A 21,704-nucleotide genomic window follows, 5' to 3' on the forward strand; every position below is an offset into this window, starting at 1 on the left:
TTGTTGTACCATTTTAAAAGTATGTATGTTATTAAATATGCACGTTTTATTTGTTACAGGCCGAGACATTGGCACGTGTATTTCATTTGTCGCGGGGTTTTGACCCAGCAGACGCCGTAGGATTGTTGCATGAGATTAACAGTCTTGCTCTTAACTGCCTTACCGATAGCGGTGAGAGTGAACGCACGGTCATACCTTCCACACAGTGCACTGATGTGGATATGTCCCGGGGGTTTATCCGAAGAGCTCGCGGTGTTGGTCAGAGAGGTATCCGAACAGGCGGGCATGGTTATTCACGGCATTTCAGAATGTCCCAAGACATGCCAGGGTCATCACAAGCCGGAAATGAAGAAAATGTTAATTCAGATGACAACATAGATTTTCTGCGAGCATACCATGCTTTCTTGTAGCTGATTTTCACGTGAAATTTATCTTTGATATATGTGCGTACCACAGAAGGCTTGAATTCAACATCATTTTCAATTTGACTTCGGATACAGAGAGCAATCATGGATGATGTAAGATTAACATGTTCACTTGGATCGTGATCTCCCATACAACAATGACGATCAACCCATGAGTTGATAGACCAGCTACCATCACGTTTCTTAAACGTTGCTTTAACCTCCCAATTACATGGGTATCGTTGCCCAAGGTCCTTGCCTTTTCTTTTCGGACCAAATGGGTCCCTACAAACTGCACGCCATCTTCTTGATTTACTATCCATAACCTCATACATCCGACCTGTTCCCACATGCCATAATGGCACAGCAGTTTTCAACTGCAATTTGCTATCAAATTTCGTTCCCACATCTATATGTCTCGGATTATCCTCATCCCAATACCACATATCTTCTTCACTCACTCCATGGTCTTCTGAAACGTAACCTCGGCTGCCTTCACATGGTAATGATCGAAAAAAGGGTAACCCTTCAGGCACATAGTCGGGAACAGGTTGCTCCCCACGAACAGCTGGTTGTACATAATTCTCAACCATCATTTCAAGTGTCTCGTCGTCTGTAGAATCTTCACATGATTCTGCACTATAATCAAGATCACTTGGTTGAGAACCATCGGAACCATCACAATCAGAACCATCTAAACCAGCACAATTATCAGAACCATCTAAACCATCACAATTATCAGAACCATCACAATTATCAGAATCATCTGAACCATCATAACCATCACATGTCACATTTGGTACATCTAGTTGTTCATCAACCTCCCTCCCAAATGTGTTGAATTCAGTGCTATGATATTCATCATCCCTCCTAGATGTCCCGACATCAAAACTATGATAATCATCTCTCCTAGACGTTCCAACATCATGCTGAGTGATAGGTGGTTCAAATTGCAACGCAGTAGTCACAGGAGTATATTCAATAAAAAGTTCAATTTGACGTGGATTTTCAGCAAACATATACTCCAACAAATTATCATCCACTGGTGTAGCTATATAATTCACCACTCCACTAAAAACCACAGGATGCCTCCATGTTAAATCAATCGTATGTGAATCCAAATCAATTCCAATTTTTTCACATATCATTGAAACTAGCTAATAATAAGATATCTTTTCATTCAATATAATAAATGATTTTGCACGAGGGGATCATAAGCAACACCCAAACCTGGGAGCTGAATAATTTTCCCATCCCAATATAAACTCACAAACACCATCAAACCTGCAAAATAAGTACGACAAAACATCATATACTCTAAATTCAACCAAATTCAACAAAAAAAATTTCAAACCATGAACCCCAAATCTTATACCCAACTAAAAATATACCAATAATAATCGAAACTAAGGGTAGAAAGTTACCTAACAACACTTCAAATTGGAATGAGAGCAGCTAAATGTTGGATTAGGGTTCGATTTTTGCTGGGTTGGAAGAATGGGGCGACGAAGGCAGAAGCAGCCTCCAATGGTTTTCGCTTTCTGGACTGATTTTGTATCCAAGGGAGACACGCCGAAGTATAAATTCATTCAAGTGAAACACGCGTGAGCAATTCGCGTGTATCAAGTGAAACACGCGTGAGCAATTCGCGTGTATCAAGTGAAACACGCATGAGCAATTCGCGTGTATAAATTAAGACACGCATGAGCAAATCGCGTGTTTAATTGAAACACGCATGAACGAAATGCGTGTTTAATATTGATACACGCGTGAACTTCTCGCGTCTTTCCCCTCTCTGGAAATTTTTTTTTTCGGGTACAAACGACGGATACTAACTCCCCAGAGGTACTTTCGTGGAATTTGGCCCATGCATCGGTTTCTAAAAATCAGCACCTTCAAACGCAAACCATTAGCCGTGTAAATTCTTGCCAATTATTCCTTTTACACACCTTTTTGATGGGGAAGATTGGAGTTGTGTTGTGTGTTTTGTTTGTTTTGAGTAAATGGGGAGCTGAGAGTTCCAAACTTGATGCGTTTTTCAAAATGGAATAGCAGCTCAGATGTGTCGTTCTTGGAGTCTATGTCTCATTTGGAGCCTGTTTATGGTACGGCTGCTGCTGCTGTTCCTCCCGATGCTCTCATGGTGGGCTTCACTCTTGTTCAGGGAGCTCCTGCTAAAGGAGCTGGTACTCTCTTTCTCTATTTCAGACTGTTTATTTCACTTTTAATTTGTTGATTTGTGTGATTTATGCTGGATTAATCTGATATGAGCTCACGTTTCTTACTCATTTTCTAGTTTGCTAAAGTTGGTGTTAGGATTAGTGTTGTGTGGTTGCTTTTCTGAGGATAATGGTTTAAGTTGCTTTAAATTATCAATTTCTTTAGTTTCTAATGCACCATTTATATTCAATTGGGGTGCTTTTGTTGTATGCCCTTGATGTTATTCACTTGTGTGATTATTTAAAACTAGGATAAATTAAAACTCCTATTATAAGGGAAATGGTTTATGTTATTTCTTGTATAAGCTGTTAGGTGTGCATTCTTGTAAATGACTGAAATGCTAGTTAATAAGCATATTGTTGCTGAGATTTAAACTAGCTTTTTGGTCTAAGTTTCTTTGTGTATAAATTTTGCAGTATGTTTGGATGGTAATCACTTGCATCGTGGGTTTGGGACTGGAGCAAATAGTTGGCTCATCCAGCTAGAGGTTTGTGTGATGACGAACAATTACTGATTAAATTCTACACAGCTGTTGCTATAACATATTATTAGGGTGCTTTTTTTAGTAAACTACTTATATTTTTAATTATAGATTTCCTATACACAGTAATATCTAAGTTTGAGCCTTGTTCTCGATATTCGGATTATTAAGCTCATTGCTTAAAATGTAGAATTGATGTCATGGGAGATGCAGCGATATTCAAGCTTGCTTATGCTGTCTCTGAATTTGTTCTCTGTATTGTTAAAATATGGAGTATTTACTTTAATAGAAGTACGTATGATGCAAAAAAAAATCTGGTTAGGCATCCATCTGTGGCAATAGACTTATGCTTGTTGGTTTCTCAATCATAAATGTCATCTCATGATGTGTGGCAGGGTGGAGGTTGGTGCAACACTTTAAGATCATGCATTTACCGTAAAACAACACATCGTGGATCATCCACATTATTCGAGAAGCAAATTCCATTTACCGGGATACTCAGTAACAAGTCTGAAGAAAATCCCGGTAATAAACGAAGAAACCAGTTCTTATCATGTCAAAATTACATGTGGTTTGTCATGACCCTGATTATATCTTTTCCACGTGCAGACTTTTTTAACTGGAATCGAGTAAAGATTCGCTACTGCGATGGGGCTTCTTTCGCTGGGGACAGTGAAAATAAGGTTGCAGCACTACGATGGGATACCTCTCTTGGCATAATTGCATACTTTAATTGAATACTTTGATGAGAGTCCGGTAGATCAAGATTACGGTGTGGAACTAAAGAGCTTCTGTTTGATGTGAAAGTTTTACATTGAGCAATTACTTTATATAGTAGTGGTTGTTTATAAGTAATAGTTTGCTGTGTAGGAAGCAGGTTTGCAGTTTAGGGGGAAACGCATATGGCTGGCTGCAAGAGAAGATCTGATGTCAAAGGGAATGCACAATGCGAATCAAGTATTGTATTACTTAATTTGTAACTTTATCTGTTTGTTCATGTTTCGTAGTATTTACTATTTGAGCCACATTTTACTCCAGGCTCTTCTTTCTGGTTGCTTCGCTGGTGGTTTAGCTTCTGTATTCCATAAAGCCATCCCCTTTTCGCCTTATTGACGTTTAATGCTCCACAGATTGTCAGAATCTCATTTTTTTGTTTCCTGCTGCAGTACTGATGTATCTGGTGGACACACACTGAGAAGTTTCTTTGCTGGCGTCGTTTGCTTGCAGGTACTATTTAAGCGAATGACTGTTACCATCACATTCTTCTTTGTTTTCGTGATGCCATAAACGTTGGAGACGTCATCTTGTTGCGTGCTATTCATATTGCGTACTATTTAAGCGAATGACTGTTACCATCATATTTTGACATATTGTGGCAGGGCGTTGAACAAAACCTACCAAGCACTTGCACCTTCCACTAGGATCCTACTTCGGTAAGCCTTCCTTCGGCTTGGCTTTTCCAGCAGATATACGAGCCAACTTCTGGCTCGATTATCATTTCCTTTACGTACCTTTTTTTTTGCGTGGCAGTGTTTCTTCCCTCAGAATCTGATTGCCGGCATCAAGACACCTTTGTTTATTCTTAATGCTGCTTATGATTCATGGCAGGTAAAAGTAGAACCTTATCCACATTTTACTTCAATAATTAGAGAAATATACAAACATATTGATTTCTGCTTTCCAATAAATTAGGTCCAAGAAAGCTTGGCTCCTTCAACTGCTGATCCTCAAGGCAGCTGGCATGATTGTAAATTGAATAACGAACGATGCTCCGCATCACAGATCCAATTTCTTCAGGGTAAGATGAGCTTGTTTCACGCTTTCAAGGCGTCTCTGGTGCTCATCGATTAAATCGTGATGAAACAGATTTTAGGGATCGTATGCTGAGTGCAGTCCAAAGCTTTTCAGAATCGAGCCAGAACGGGTTATTTTTAAATTCTTGTTGCCAGTCAGAACGGCAGGATACTTGGTTTGCCGATGATTCTCCCAATTAACAACAGGGTAAGTTGATGCTTCTTCAGTCCGTTAATGTGAATCTTAAGCATTCAAGAAATATATGTTGCCCGGATTTATTCTAGGAATAATATCCAATAACCCAAATAAGAAATATGACAATAAAAAAATGGAAAAGAAGAAGAAGATGATAAGTTTTATGATTTAGATTCAAACTCAAGAAAGAAAACCCAATGGCTACTGAAAAGGTGGATTATTTCCCCCACAGGGTGCGTAGGTGTCGTTCAAGCAAGGATGTATCCTACTGATCAGGATAAGGATCCTAACTAAGCCTAGACCCTGGTTTTCAAAGAATTCCTCAACCCACTTCTACTGAGTAGTATGGTGGTGGTAAGGGTCGAATCCCACGGAGATGGTGCGTTAAAACTACTGCGGGATAATTTGGAATGGTTGGTTAGCTACCACGCTCGGGTTGAGATTTCTACCTAGGCGAGAAATTAAAAGCTAAGCTCTACTGACTAGAATGGTGGAGAAATATTAGATGGCAGCTGTGTACGTGGATTTGGATAAACATCTTATAACAGAAAATATTCGGTGGGTCAGGGTTCCTATTTTGGTCTAAACGGAATATTCAGAAAGTAGTGGAAGTTTGGTGACTGGGCTGACAAGGTTTAACTAAAAGTAAAGGACAAAAGCAAAAAGCAACTAAAAAGGTAAATGGTCCCCTCCAAGCGACAAGGACATCATCTTCCTCAACGAACACATCCAAAATTCAGAAAACAAATTCAGATTCATCACGGAAAACACAGATCAATAACTCAAGACACGGATCCACGATTAGGAACTCCAAATCTGAAATCAAACACTGGATCTGAAACACCGCATGCTGGTCAACATAGGAAACAATTCGAAGTTCAAAACTAAACTGCATGCACAATTTCCACGCAATCAAACAGTACCAGATCACACTAACTTAGCGAGACTTAATACCTAAACGGAAATTAGAGATTCAGCACTCAAAACAACCAGAAAATTTAGATCTAAACTAGCTAGGCAAGTAGAAAAGGAAGCGACGCAATAAACAAAACGGAAGTCAACTTCATACATTAAAACACGATCGAAACTTCAACAAAGTATTTCAAAAGCAGAAAAATATCCAACGGCAACAGAAATCCAACGCAAAGAAAAAAACGAGAAAATTAAACTACGAAAGCAAAGTAAAGTGTTTTGCCACTCCGGGCGATGAAACTCTAAACTACGGTCTTGCTTTCTGAAACGGACGATGACTGGAACTTCTGGAACATTCTGAACGTCAGGTGATCATTGCTCGGCGAGGCAAGAAGTAGGACACGGCTGAAAGACTGGAATCACCGAAGAGAGCTCTCTACCTAAAGATGTGATGAATTCAAGTGAACAACCCCCCCCCCCTCTCTCTCCAACTTGGCTACCTTTTATAGGGAGGCTACCCTTGATTTTAGGGTAAATCCTCGTTGCAATTTGACTTCTTTGCCCTTAGTTGTGGGTAATTCGTCCCAGCTATCCGTCTTCTCCATCTCAAGCCGCTTTAGCAAGTATACAGATCAGTATGAGATCATGCTGGCGCCTTTTCCACCTGATCATTCCGGAACTTCCCTACTGGCCAGAACACTTATCCTGCACACTTTGAGCAACTGTTTTGCAAATATAATCATTCAAACCTATTATACTGACCAGTAACCGAGGCCTAGAAAACGACTTATCAAACTGCTCACACTTACCACATGCTTGTCCTCAAGCGTGAAGAACAAACAAAAGGCAATAAGTCGCATTCTAGCCTGGTTACTTCCCTGCCCGACTCTACCTAAAACTGGACTCTAGACTTCAACGACAAAGAAAAAAAAAAAAAAAAACATACAAACACACAAACACACATAAACAGATTGGGCTACATTTTCAACCATCCCTCCCCTCGGGATCAGGTGCAATCCGGCCTTAGACAGCCTTGAACTTCTGCCGCCCCCCCCCTTTCTCTCCCAGTCAGTACATCTGCTTGTCAAGATCGCCCACACTCTCGGTCACCCACTAGGTTCACTCAGTCACTCGCACCTCACCAGGAACGTTAGGACTGAATTCTCTCATCATGCTCAACCACAATTGCTTTGGACTTAGATCTCATGTGCAGCTACTGAAGGACTTAAAGGCTTGTAACGGGGCTGTTGGGTTGTAGTGTTTTGGGTAGATGTTCCTAAGGCTCTAAGGTTCAAAAACTTCTATTTAAATTATGAGGGGGAACTGTGTGTATCAGGCTTCTGATCAGTTGCTTTTCTTAGCTGGTGCTTCTGGCTTGAGTTTCCAACTGGTCAGTAGGCTTCTTGTGGCTTCGCATCAGTTGCTTTTCTGATCAGTTTTTTTTTTTTTTTTTTTTTTTTTTTTTTTTTTTTTTTTTTTTTTGGACCTGGATATTAAGATTGAAGAAATCAGTTCGTCCTCGGCTCCCTCTAATCAGTTCGTCCTCGGCTTCCTCTAATCAGTTCGTCCTCGGCTCCCTGCTGATGAGCCGAGACGGGAGTTCGGTTGTGGGCCGAGAAAGGAGTTAGGTTGTGGGAACTCCAATTTTCTTGCCCAGCTGGTTTCTGCCCTTTGTTCAGCTTCCTGGCCAGTAGCATCCATTTGTTTCATGCCTTACGCACAGTCCCAGGGGCTAGGGGTGTTTATCTGGGTATAAAAGGTTAAGAAAAAAAAGGTTCTAAAGGTGGTTTTTTTTTTTTTTTTTTTTTTTTTTTTTTTTTTTAACAAGGGGGGTTCCTACTGCCTTCAGTATTTGCTACCCGCGATCACTTCACCCTAGGCAAATTGTGGCAGCCTCTCCTTTCTTTAAGTGTATGTGGAAAGTGGTTCCACTTTAAGGCTTATAACTCACATTTTAGAGGGCTTTCGTGTTTGGCTCTAAGTGTGGGCTTTTCTCTCATACTCACATCATCTATACTGGTTAGGAGGTACTAAGGAGAGTGGTTTCGGTTTTCCAGCTTGTCTTATCTCCCTCAATTCCCCTCACCTCCAGCTCAGGACGGTTGAGTTTTAAGCCCAAATCAGCACACAACATAAAAACTAGACCTAAAAAAACACAAAACGAGCACAAACACAGAACACGCATATATACGTCATACTGGCCATTACGTCTCCCCTCCCACTTCACAAGTGTCTGCCCCAGATAAGGCTGTGAAGTGGAAAAAGGTACTGGCCAGTATGGTGGACACACAGATAACAAAATAACAAACAAAAAATAACAACTCAAACAGAAACTTCTCACACTTAGACTATGGAATAGGCTAAGTGGGAGCGGTTTGAACACCTAACAGCAACAAAAACAAAAAAAAAACAAAACATAGAAACACATATATACAAAACTCCTCACACTTAGGCTATGGAATAAGTGTGAGTAAACATGCGCGAAACCAAAAACAAAAGAAACACAGAATTCATGCTCCCAAGAAACAAACCCCTTGCTTCTCACACTTAGACTATGTACTAGGCTAAGTGTTAGAAGTGAGGTCTGCGCACAACACAGAAGAAATAAACTACCTAAACACCAAAACACAATAAAACAGAATACGGAAACGAAAACTAAAAGAAAAACTAACTTGTCGGTATAGGGGGTCTATCGTAGTCGCCTGCTCCTTCGCGGAGCAGGTGGTGCAGGTTGTTCTTTCGGTGGGTCTGTCTCCATTCCAGTCTGGTCCTCCTTATCGTTCTTCGTCGCCGGCTCATCGGCCTCCGCTGTCACTTCGGCTTCCTCTGGCACTTCGGCTTCCTCCGGCACTTCGGCTTCCTCCGGCACTTCGGTCTCTTGGATTTGTGGTTCATCAGTTCGGCCACCATGGCCACTCGACCCAGCCACTTCCTTCCTCCGGCTGGTTACTTCCTCTAAGATATTGTCGATCATGGACAACATCCTATTCATCTCTGTCTGCATCTTGTAGTTTTCCTCCCCGAGTCTGGATACAATAGCTTCCATTGCCGCCTGTCTCTGACGCATCGTTTGTTGCTCTGCTGAGCCCTTCAATAGCCGGTCCACTTCTGCAGCCAACTTGGCTACCTCTGCCTTCAACTGCCGATTCTCCTCTTTTACTTCTTCCATAGATTTCTCCATCCTTTCATCTTGCCTCTGAGTGCGCATACTCTGCCCCTCGGAATCCTTCAACATTCGTTCCATCACGGACGCTAAACGGACCACTTCTTCCCCCATCTGTCTGCTCTCCTCAGCCATCTTCTCCACAGCCTGTTCCATTCTATCTTGCCCCTGATCGTGTCCTGGTGCGTCCTGAGCTATTGCTAATCGAGCAGTGGGTATTGCCTCTTCTCCCATCGCATAAAAGTGGGGCACGCCCTGCCTCATGTATACTGTGTTCGTTCGGACGAACAGAGGGGTGTCGAACAATCCTGGGGCGTCCACCATTGTTAAGGGGGTTAAGTCCTCGTCCGCCGAAACGGTGATGTTGTTTCTCACAAAGATTCCCAATATATGGCAGAGGGAAATGTTGCGTGCAGGGTGTGTGGCGATGAGGTGACATGTGTAAGCGGTCCAGAATCCTAAATGCAGCTTCACGCCCTTCTTGGCACACCATATAAGGTACAACTCTGTCATTGAAGTCCGGACTGCCGAATTAGATTGCCCCAAAAGATTGTAATCTAAAAATAGTTGAACCAGGCGTAAAACGGGGTCGCTGAGGTGGATCGATCGGGAGATTGTGGATTGGAATTGCCCTGCCCCTTGGTGAGTAAGTTCCTCCCAAGCTGACTGAGGCTCGAATTCCACATGCCGGCGGGGAATCCCCCGCTCCCTGTCTCTCCATTCAAGTCCTATAGCTTCCTCCAAACTGCATATACCCAACCGCACAGTCCATTCAATCAAATTCATCTGAATTTCTCCCCCAAATATCCTGAAGTTGATACATTCTTCATCCAAATCAGTTGTGACCCTAAATCGAAAGGTCGCAAAAAATTCCTTGGCCAAATCGACCGGGACACCCAAATCTTCATTCTTTAACAACCATTCGAAACCCAACCCATGCAGAAAGGCGAGAAACGATTCACGAACTTGTAACTCATCTAAAGAAGGGAGGTGAATTACCTTCCCACTCTTAACCTTCTTACCTTTCGCATTTTTGGTGCGGTAGACGGATTGGAGCTTCTTGTTGTCAAACAGTTTCATCTCCTCCACAACGTCATCCGTGAGTTCTACCGTCCATCGCTTATATCGGAGTGGATCTGCAGGTGGATGCAAAAGTTCCAGATGATCGTTCGGGAGTTGCTGCTCTTTGTATTCCTCGTCCTCCATGGACGTATCGCTATCTGACTCAGATTCTTCACTAACCTCGTACTCGCTATCACTTTGCTTTTGCTGGCCGGATGGGGTGGTCTTGGTAGCCTCGGTGATTACTACGCCTGTATTCACGGTGCGCGGTTTTTTGGTACTCGGCTTCCTTTTCACAACGGCTTTCCCTTTTCTTTTCCTCTCCATCTGGTACTTGGCTTCCTCCTCAGCTTGGAGTAAGGCTTCGTCTTTCTCAGATTCATCAGAACCTCCTAAATCGGGTGATTGGTTCAAACCCTCAGCCTTCCCTTCGAGTGCCGTGCCTGTTTCTTTCTGTACTGAAAATACCCCAGTGTTTTCCTGATCAGTAGCTTGAACAGGTTCGCTTTCAGGCTTCGTTGGAGTGGCTTGATCGTCCTCGCTGGCGATCTCTATTGGGTATTCGGCCGTGCTCGCTTGAGTCATACGTGCTGTTCTTTTACCCAAAACTCGCTGAGACACCCGTTTGGGTGTCGGTTTCTCTGTCATTTTCAGATTTAAACGCCGCTTCACCGGTATCGACCTCAGAACGGGATGCGGCACTGCTGCTGGTTCTTGGGTACCCATTTCTTGCTCTTTCTCCTCCTCTTGCAAACCATCGTCCCCTGTATCAGATTGGGGATCTACCAACCCTGCTTCTCTCCCTTCATCCTGCACTTTCTCCTCTACTGACTGGTACTCTTTGCCCTCTGAAATGGTTCCTGGTTCAGCTGTTTCACCTTCCCCTACTGCTCTCGATGTGAGGTCTAGACCCTCAACCATCGAGACAGTGTTATCGCCCATCCGATCGACTCCAGCTATGATAGTCTGAAATTCCTCATCGGTCATGAGGCTGTTTCTTGGCCAACTCGTTCAGATCTATGTCCTCCCGTGCCACTTTAGGAGAGACTGGCTCCTTCTCGGGTATCGTCCTTGCTCCTCTGCTCTCTCCCGGATTTTTCTTTTGCTCATGTTCCTCAGGGCCGGAATCGTAGTGGGCAGCGATGGTGTCGAGTTCCGCCGAATTCGGTACTGAAGTTTCCGATGGAGCGGACGCCGATGGAGTTCCTTCTTCCGAAATTGCTGCGGTGTGGCTGACCGGCACAGATGGAATTTCGCTGGTTGCGGTTTCTACGGCTCTCGTCTGGCCAAAACTAGTAATCGCCGCCGTCCAGTCTCTAGTCGGGTCTTGTTGGCGAAGAAATGCCATCACGGCATTCAAAGAAATAGTGGCAGGCGGTTGAGCGGTCGGTGCCGGTAGTGGTTGATCTGACTGTGGTTGTGCCTCCGGTGTTTCTTCTCGCGGTGGCTGTGTCTCTTGGATGTTCTCACGACGGGGTTTGATTTTCCTCGCGAAAGCTTTCTTACCCATGACTGAAATTTGTGATTTGACGGTAGGAATTAGGGTTTGGTTTGAGTACGATGTTTCTGTGAGAGGGCTCGAGGAGAATTTCTTTGAAAGGGATTTTGAAAATAAGGGTTTATGAGGGAGAAAGGGTAAGGTGGTATGTTTAATTCGGACGAGAGGAGGTGGTTGCAGGCGGTTGTCACTGGCTATCACAGGTAGCCGGTCGCGACGTTTCAAAGGACAGAGGCGGTTGCGAAATCTGGATCCTGATTGGGCGACGGGTCTTGTCCCACTGCTCACGCGCCTTCCCAGTCTGCCTCTCTGCAAAAGCTGAAAAAAAAAAACTTAATCAATTATCGCCCATGACATAATTTCCCGCTATTTTTACCTAATAAGGAAAATAAATTAAGTGGGCACTTAAATACAAATTGGAGTAACACTAAATAGGTAATCTCTTGGTCAAAGTGTACCCCAACCTAAATTTAAGGCCTGAAAACATATTTTTTTTGGATTTTCAGAAAATTTTCAAGTATGTATATACAGTATTTACATTCTCCTTAGGTAATTTGGAATCCTACCTGGCCAGTATATGCAGAATATTTATCAAAATGAAACTAGCCACGTGGAATTCCAAATTCCTATCTTACCAATCAGTATGTGACCTTAGTATGTGGTAGCAGTGGAATTTCATCCACTACCCCCACCTCACTATTATCCCTAAAGATTTTCAGCCTATGTCCATTCACAACAAAAGGCTCAGAGTTAGGAAGACTCCCTGAAATCTCCACCGCTCCATTAGCTCGGAGGGCTGTTATGATGTAAGGTCCTGCCCATTTGGACTTGAGTTTCCCTGGCATGAGCTTCAGCCTAGACTGGAAGAGTAGTACCTTCTGCCCTACATGCAGCTCCTTAGTTCTCAGATTTCGATCATGCCACAATTTGGTTCGCTCCTTGTACCACATGGCTGAGTCGAACGACTCCAATCTAAGTTCCTCAAGCTCCTGCAGCTGCAGCTTCCTTTCCTCTTCACAGGCTGTAGTATCCATATTCACTTTCTGTACTGCCCAGTATGCTCGATGCTCAATCCCAACCGGTAAATGGCACATCTTCCCAAAAACGATCCGGTAAGGGGACATGCCTATGGGGGTTTTGTAGGCTGTTCGATATGCCCAGAGAGTATCCTCTAATCTCACGCTCCAATCCTTGCGAGAAGGGTTTACAGTTTTCTCTAAAATCTTCTTTATCTCTCGATTAGAGATCTCGGCTTGGCCGTTAGCTTGCGGGTGGTACGGGCTTGAAAGTCTATGGTGCACACCGTACTTTTTCATCAAAGCGTCAATTGTACGATTACAAAAGTGTGTACCTTGATCAGAGATGATCGCCCTTGGGACTCCGAAACGGCTGAAAATGTGACTCTTTAAGAACTTGGCCACCTCCTTTGCTTCACACGTACTTGTGGCCTTGGCTTCTACCCATTTGGAGACGTAATCCACCGCGACTAGGATATACAGATTGCCATAGGACGAAGGAAAAGGCCCCATGAAATCCATTCCCCATATGTCGAACAATTCACAAACAACAATCGGTACTTGCGGCATCTCATCTCGGGCAGATATCCCACCGGTCAGTTGGCAACGCTCACAGCTCCTGCAGAACTCGTACGCATCTTTGTTGAGGGTCGGCCAATAAAATCCACTATCTAAAATCTTCCTGGCCGTCTTCTTAGATCCGAAGTGTCCTCCGCATGCTAACGAGTGGCAATGGATCAGGACATCTCGCTGCTCCCAGTCAGGAACACATCTTCGTATCACTTGATCGGATCCTACCCTCCAAAGATATGGGTCGTCCCAAAAGTAATATTTGGCCTCACTCTTGAGCTTCATTCTTTGGGCCTTTGTAATGCTCAGTACCTCTGGAAGCTCTCCAGTAACTAGGTAGTTCGCTAGGTCGGCGTACCACGGCTCCTGCCCTACCTTCTCCTTTCCTTTCGCTGCATCATTCTGACCAGTAAGCTTCAATACTTCTTCCCAGTCGATCCTTCTGGGCGCAAAAATTACTTCACATAAATGTTCTTCCGGGAACTTGTCATGCACTTCTTCGTTGTTCCCATCTTGCAATATTCTACTCAAATGATCTGCTACCTTGTTCTCGACTCCTTTCTTATCTTCCACTTCCCAATCGAACTCTTGTAACAAGAGCACCCATCGGATCAAGCGTGGTTTGGACTCCTTCTTGGTGATCAGATACTTGATGGCTGCATGGTCAGTATACACTATAACCTTGGATCCCAGCAAATATGGCCGGAACTTCTCGAAAGAATATACTACTGCCAACATCTCTTTTTCAGTGGTATCGTAATTCCGCTGGGCTTGATTCAGAGTCTTGGACGCATAAAAAATTACGTACCTCTTCCCATCGATCTTCTGACCCAGCACGGCTCCTACCGCATAGTCGCTGGCGTCGCACATTACTTCGAAAGGGTAGTCCCAGTCAGGAGCCCGTATGATAGGTGCGGATACCAGCTTTTCCTTGAGAAGATCGAAAGCAGCCTTGCATTGCTCATCAAAAACGAACTCCACGTCATTTTGTAGTAGCCTAGTAAGGGGTTGGGCGATTTTGGAGAAATCCTTAATAAATCTCCGATAAAATCCGGCGTGTCCCAGAAAACCCCTAATCCCCTTCTGATCAGTAGGGAACGGTAATTTTGATATAACATCCACCTTGGCTCGATCCACCTGGATTCCTCTTTCCGAGACCACGTGTCCCAGAACAATACCCTCCGTGACCATAAAATGACACTTCTCAAAGTTCAAAACCAAACTTTTTGCTCGACACCTCTCTAGGACTATGTCCAAATGATGAAGACAAGAGTCGAAAGAATCTCCGTAGACCGTGAAGTCATCCATGAATATCTCTATACAGTCCTCAATTAAATCGGAGAATATGCTCATCATACAACGTTGAAACGTACCTGGAGCATTGCATAGGCCGAAGGGCATGCGTCGGTACGCATAGGTTCCGAATGGGCAAGTGAAGGTGGTCTTATCCTGGTCTTCCGGATCCACGCAAATTTGGAAATATCCACTATACCCATCTAAAAAGCAGAAGTACTTCTTCCCGGCCAATCTCTCCAACATTTGATCTATGAAAGGCAGGGGGAAATGGTCCTTCCTTGTTGCATTGTTCAGCTTGCGGTAATCGATGCACATTCGCCAACCCGTGACTAGCCTCGTTGGGATCAGCTCATTCCTCTCATTCTTGACGACTTGGATCCCAGATTTCTTGGGGACCATGTGAATGGGGCTCACCCACTCGCTATCGGGCACTGAATAGATAATTCCTAGCGACAACAACTTCAAGATTTCCTTCAATATCTCTTCTCGCATGTTAGGGTTTACCTTCCTTTGAGCATCTCGATGTGCCTTCGCTCCTTCCTCCAATCTAATGTGGTGCATGCAGACGTCGGGGCTAATTCCAACTAGATCTATAAGACTCCATCCAATCGCCTTCCTGTTCTTGCTCAGCACGGCCAGTAGTCTAGCTTCTTGCTCCTCCGTAAGGCTGCTGCTGATGATCACTGGATATGAGTTCTCACCTCCGAGGAAGGCATACTTCAAGTTTGCTGGCAACTTTTTCAACTCAACTTGGGGTAGAAGTGTGTCTTCGGGTAAAGGGTTTTTCTGAGCCTCTCCTTCTTTATCGGATTCTCCCTCTGAAGGTTTCTCTATACTGACTGGTAGCTTGGCTCCTGCGGCTCCAATGAATTCCGACTTCTGGCAGAAATCCTTAATCGCTCCTTCTATTTCTTCATCAGTCAACCCCTGGCTACTGATCAGATCACACCATGCAGCAGCTTCTACGTCAGCCTGTTCATAAACATCTAAAGCTTGGAGTTTCTCCTGCAATAGTTCGGTCTCAAGAAAATCTTGGACTAGGGGGTCAATCACATCAACATAGCATAGATTTTCAGAATCGATGGGTTTCTTCATGGCATCATTTATATCAAAGGTAAACTTCTCTCCATGAAAATCAATGCAAATAGTCCCTTCAGCCATATCTACTATCGTCTTGGCCGTTCTCAAAAATGGTCTTCCTAACAAGACTCCACTAGATTCCCTCGCTTCAGGTTCACTCATTTTGATCACATAAAAATCAGCGGGGTAAGTAAAATCATGCACCCTAACCAACACATTTTCTAAGACTCCTTCGGGACTTATGCACGACCTATCGGCCAATTGAATCAACACCCTAGTACTTGACAACTTAACTCCCTTCAACCGGTTATAGATCGACAATGGCATAACATTTATAGACGCTCCCAAATCACACATTGCATGTTTGACCTTCACATCTCCTATACTGATCGGTAGAGTGAACATACCTGGATCGGCTCTCTTGGGCGGTAGCTTCTCTTGCACTATTGCTGACGCTATCCCTTCCACCATAATCTTTCCATCTTTCTGGGCTTTCCCGGCTATGAAATCCTTGATGAACTTCCCAAGTGGAGGCAGCTTCACGGCTTGGAGGAATGGTATGGTGACATCCAGCTTCCCGAAAATAGACAAGTAGTCCACCGGGTTTTCCTTCCTCCTCTTCGTAACAAAGCGGAATGGGAACGGTTTCTCCCCTTTTTTCTCCTCTACCTGTCCCTCTGCTAACACCTTGGGGTCTTCCTTGGGCAAATTCTGGGGTTGAGCCCCCGTTCTGGATTCTACTTCCTGATGGGGTTCCTTACTGATCAGTATGATCTCGGGTTCATCTTTTCCACAAGGGGTCTCGCCCAAGAAGAATGGGTCCTGCATCCGAGGCATGGGTCTCTTGAGCTCCTCCATCGAGATGGTGTCGCCCCCTATCTTCGTTCCGCTAGTCTCTCCACTGGGCTGCTTAGGTCGAGGTCCATCATAAGCCGTTCCCGACCTCAACGTGACCTTACTCACATTCGCCTTTTCGGGCATTTGGACGGTCGATGGAAGCTTCCCTGCATTTCCTTTCAGATCACCCACCGAACTGGCCAGTTGGGCTAACTGTCTATTCATCATGTCCATGTTCGCTTTATGTTCTTTCTGGGCATTTTGCATTCCCTGCACGACCTCATTATGGGATTGCAACTCTCCCTTGATACTCTGTTGTGACGAGAGCAATTCCCCCATCATGTCTTCCATGGATCTTCTTGGCTTGTTTGAGTTTTGGAACTGACTCGGCCCTTGGTTCTGGTAGTTCTGGAAATTTTGCTGGCCCTGGTTAGGTGGATATTGGTTATACTGGGCAGGAGAATTGTAATGGTCCTGGTGGTATTGATTCTGATTTTGGTGTTGGAACTGGTTTTGGGTCTGATGGTGTTGGGGTGCTTGGTTTGGTTGATTTTGGTAGTTTTGGAAATTTCTCTGGTGAGGTGGTATATAGGCAGGGCTCGGATTTTGGCTCTGTGGGTTTTGGTTTTGGGGCTGTTGGTTCCTTCCTGACCAGTTGGATTGGTGATCAGGGTTTACTGGACCACGGTTGGGGTTTTGGTTCGGGTAAGAATTATATTGGTTCTGGTTTTGACCTTGGTTCTGGTTTTGGTTCCCATCTCCCCATCGAAAATTCGGGTGGTCTCTCCATGGTGCATCCCGTTGTCTACCTTGAATCCAATGCCCACTAGAATTGAAGTACCCCGCAGCATTGACTTGTTCCATATTCACGAAGTCATTAGGCTGATCATAGTTCGGTGCTTGATTTCCCTGCTCTGCACTCTTGTAATTCCCAGCTGGGGAAGGTGGTGGGGTGCTTTTCTCGATCGCACTCAGAAGTGACTTCTTCAGCTCTTCCATCTTCAAATCCATTTTCTGCTCCAGCTTGTTGTCCTGATCAGTAGACGAGGCAACAGCAGCCCTCTCTCGGTTGTATCCTTCCCTTGAATGGTCATACTCTTTCTTAGCATTCAGTAGCTTCCTTAGGACTCTCTTCGCTTCGCTGACCCGCAATTGCGTGAAACTTCCTCCCGACGATGAGTTTGCCAGGTCCTTGGTTATCGCGCTCATACCTTCGTAGAAAGTATGATGTATTTCAATGTCAGCCATGCGATGGTTGGGACATGATTCCAAAAGACCCATGTATCTTGCCCAATAGTCGCTCAAGGGTTCATCATACCCTTGCTTCACATTAGTTATTTCCCTCTTTAACGCACTTGTCTTGGATGATGGGAAAAACTCACCTAGGAACGCGGACTTGAAATCAGCCCAAGTCTCAATAGAGTCGGGGGGCAAGCGCATGAACCAGGTGTTGGCTTCCCCCTTGAGCACAAATGGCAAAGCCTTCAGCCTATAATCATCCTCAGTCGCTCCTGCTGGTCTCCTCTGCGCTCTACAAATTTTACAAAACTCATGAAGAAACTCATACGGCCCTTCATAGCTCTTCCCACAGTATGTAGGCAGGATCGCGATCACATGAGGCTTCACATCGCAGGCGGTTTGCCCTGGGGTAACGACTATGGCTTGCGGTGGCTCTCCTTCGGTATGTGCGTTAAGGGTACCGATCTCTGGATCCTCATCTCCGTTGGCGGCCATCTGAACTGGAATGCCTCCCAACAGTGGTATCTCCTCTGGTATTGGTCCTTCTATGTTGTATTGCTCTTCGTCGCTACTCGAACTTAAGTCAGACAGGGTTGTGGACAGGCCAGAACGAGTGGTTACGAGTATAGATCCTCGCTGGAGTATTTTCGGTCTCCACTGGTCAGGAGCCGAACTGCTTCTCATAAACTGAAAAGAAAAGAAGAAAAAAAAACGGTTATGCACAATATATACACCAAGTATCACTCACAGTAACTGCAAATAACGCTATCCATCCCCGGCAACGGCGCCATTTGAAAAGGTGGATTATTTCCCCCACAGGGTGCGTAGGTGTCGTTCAAGCAAGGATGTATCCTACTGATCAGGATAAGGATCCTAACTAAGCCTAGACCCTGGTTTTCAAAGAATTCCTCAACCCACTTCTACTGAGTAGTATGGTGGTGGTAAGGGTCGAATCCCACGGAGATGGTGCGTTAAAACTACTGCGGGATAATTTGGAATGGTTGGTTAGCTACCACGCTCGGGTTGAGATTTCTACCTAGGCGAGAAATTAAAAGCTAAGCTCTACTGACTAGAATGGTGGAGAAATATTAGATGGCAGCTGTGTACGTGGATTTGGATAAACATCTTATAACAGAAAATATTCGGTGGGTCAGGGTTCCTATTTTGGTCTAAACGGAATATTCAGAAAGTAGTGGAAGTTTGGTGACTGGGCTGACAAGGTTTAACTAAAAGTAAAGGACAAAAGCAAAAAGCAACTAAAAAGGTAAATGGTCCCCTCCAAGCGACAAGGACATCATCTTCCTCAACGAACACATCCAAAATTCAGAAAACAAATTCAGATTCATCACGGAAAACACAGATCAATAACTCAAGACACGGATCCACGATTAGGAACTCCAAATCTGAAATCAAACACTGGATCTGAAACACCGCATGCTGGTCAACATAGGAAACAATTCGAAGTTCAAAACTAAACTGCATGCACAATTTCCACGCAATCAAACAGTACCAGATCACACTAACTTAGCGAGACTTAATACCTAAACGGAAATTAGAGATTCAGCACTCAAAACAACCAGAAAATTTAGATCTAAACTAGCTAGGCAAGTAGAAAAGGAAGCGACGCAATAAACAAAACGGAAGTCAACTTCATACATTAAAACACGATCGAAACTTCAACAAAGTATTTCAAAAGCAGAAAAATATCCAACGGCAACAGAAATCCAACGCAAAGAAAAAAACGAGAAAATTAAACTACGAAAGCAAAGTAAAGTGTTTTGCCACTCCGGGCGATGAAACTCTAAACTACGGTCTTGCTTTCTGAAACGGACGATGACTGGAACTTCTGGAACATTCTGAACGTCAGGTGATCATTGCTCGGCGAGGCAAGAAGTAGGACACGGCTGAAAGACTGGAATCACCGAAGAGAGCTCTCTACCTAAAGATGTGATGAATTCAAGTGAACAACCCCCCCCTCTCTCTCCAACTTGGCTACCTTTTATAGGGAGGCTACCCTTGATTTTAGGGTAAATCCTCGTTGCAATTTGACTTCTTTGCCCTTAGTTGTGGGTAATTCGTCCCAGCTATCCGTCTTCTCCATCTCAAGCCGCTTTAGCAAGTATACAGATCAGTATGAGATCATGCTGGCGCCTTTTCCACCTGATCATTCCGGAACTTCCCTACTGGCCAGAACACTTATCCTGCACACTTTGAGCAACTGTTTTGCAAATATAATCATTCAAACCTATTATACTGACCAGTAACCGAGGCCTAGAAAACGACTTATCAGCTACTTTCACAAACAAAAACCTAATGGCTCCACCAACTAGCAACACAAGAACTAGCAAGCATACCTTAACAAATAATCTAAGCCCGGCAATAGATTAAATGCAACCTCAAGGGATTTTGGATAAATCTTCAATAATGAAGATGGGTGCTCACAATGGAGTCTTTGTGTCTTCAATAATGTTCAAAGTCTGCCCACAAAAACCCTAGACATGGGTATTTATACAAGAGACTAAAAATGCTAAAAAAGAAAGACAAAAAGAGTCCAAAAACGCAAGTCGCGCAAAAAGTCCGGTCGGACGTTTTTACTTAAGCCAAAAGCCCGGTCGAGCGAACTCTCTGGAGTTCGCGATCAAAAACTGTCAGAACACCCGGTCGGGCGTTTTGTCTGGAATCCTCCAAAAACACTATCATCGTCTTCGAAAGGGCTTCGCGTGAGTATCTTGCACGCCCCCATCGAAGTCCGGATGAGAGAGTTATGACCATTATACGAACGTCGCGCATTGAAGCGCAGATGACTCCAAAAGACATGTCCTGACAGGCGTCGCTTCCGTTCCCTCCTCCCACGAGGCCTTGAGTACCATTTTCAGCTTCTGGTCGTCGAACATTCTCTTCGGATGAGCTTATTCCACGGATGAATGTGCTTAAAGCTTCTTGCATCTTCTTTGTCATTGCCCTCGTCATTAGTCGATGAATGTCCTTGGTGGGGTTGATCAAATGATGCTAGACTTGTGGATTCGCATCACTCGTAATAAAAACAAACCGATAAAACTACGAGTTTTGCAACTGATTATCGTACTGCGTTTTATGTTGCGCTTGCTGTTGGAATTGGTACTTCGATCGAGCTACTGTCGAGGCTGTCGACTGTGCATACCCGTGCGATACAACGTGTCACAATCTGGTACATAAATGAACCAGGATAGTTAGTTATGCTGCTTCTATTTTAAACCTCAAACTGAATCATTAGTTATATAAGTATGATTATTGATTCAGCTCCCATTGTTACAGAGGCAATCATACCTCAGTTGCCATTTATGGTTTTCATTGTATTCTTAGGAAAACTAGTACTCTTCCATAAGAATGAAGTGCAAATTTCCCTCATTTCATTGTGCCTTTTTATTTGTTTGTTTTTTTAATCTTTTGCCCCATTTAGTGTTTTTGTTATTTCTTTCTTTTGTATTTATTTACACAATGTGAATGAGCTGTGGCATCTTGTTAGGAACTGTTGAAATAATCTTTCCAAATAACAGGATAATATCATGTTTCCAAATAAAAGTAAAGAATTTAAGACTTGGGATCATCTGTTGTTCAGACTGCATATTAGTAATGAGTTATGAAATAAGAAAGAAAAAGATAACTGATTTTTGTCTATTAAAGGAAGCATAATTATTTTCTATGAGTAAAAATGCAAGTTCAAATAAAAATCAAATCGAAAATACACCACAATGGCAATTGACTAAATTATTATAGAGCATTCTAAACTTAACTTTATTTATTTTTATTGACATAATCCAAGTCCAAGTAATTTATACTTTGAATTTTAACATAAAAACTATTTCCTCACCGTCCATCAAAAACAATTTATTCAACCATGAACTAATTTAGTGTTAGCCGAAAAAATGAGCGTGGCTCACCGTATTTGTATGTCATG

The 21,704-nt window shown here is 43.7% G+C and overlaps 1 pseudogene; it reads left to right on the top strand.

The window, feature by feature from the left end:
- Positions 1-2,360: 2,360 nt before the first annotated feature.
- LOC121781265 lies at positions 2,361-20,966 on the top strand (annotated as a pseudogene).
- The last annotated feature ends 738 nt before the right edge of the window (positions 20,967-21,704 follow it).

This window comes from Salvia splendens, chromosome 20, assembly GCF_004379255.2.
Source record: "Salvia splendens isolate huo1 chromosome 20, SspV2, whole genome shotgun sequence".
Lineage (NCBI taxonomy): Eukaryota > Viridiplantae > Streptophyta > Magnoliopsida > Lamiales > Lamiaceae > Salvia > Salvia splendens.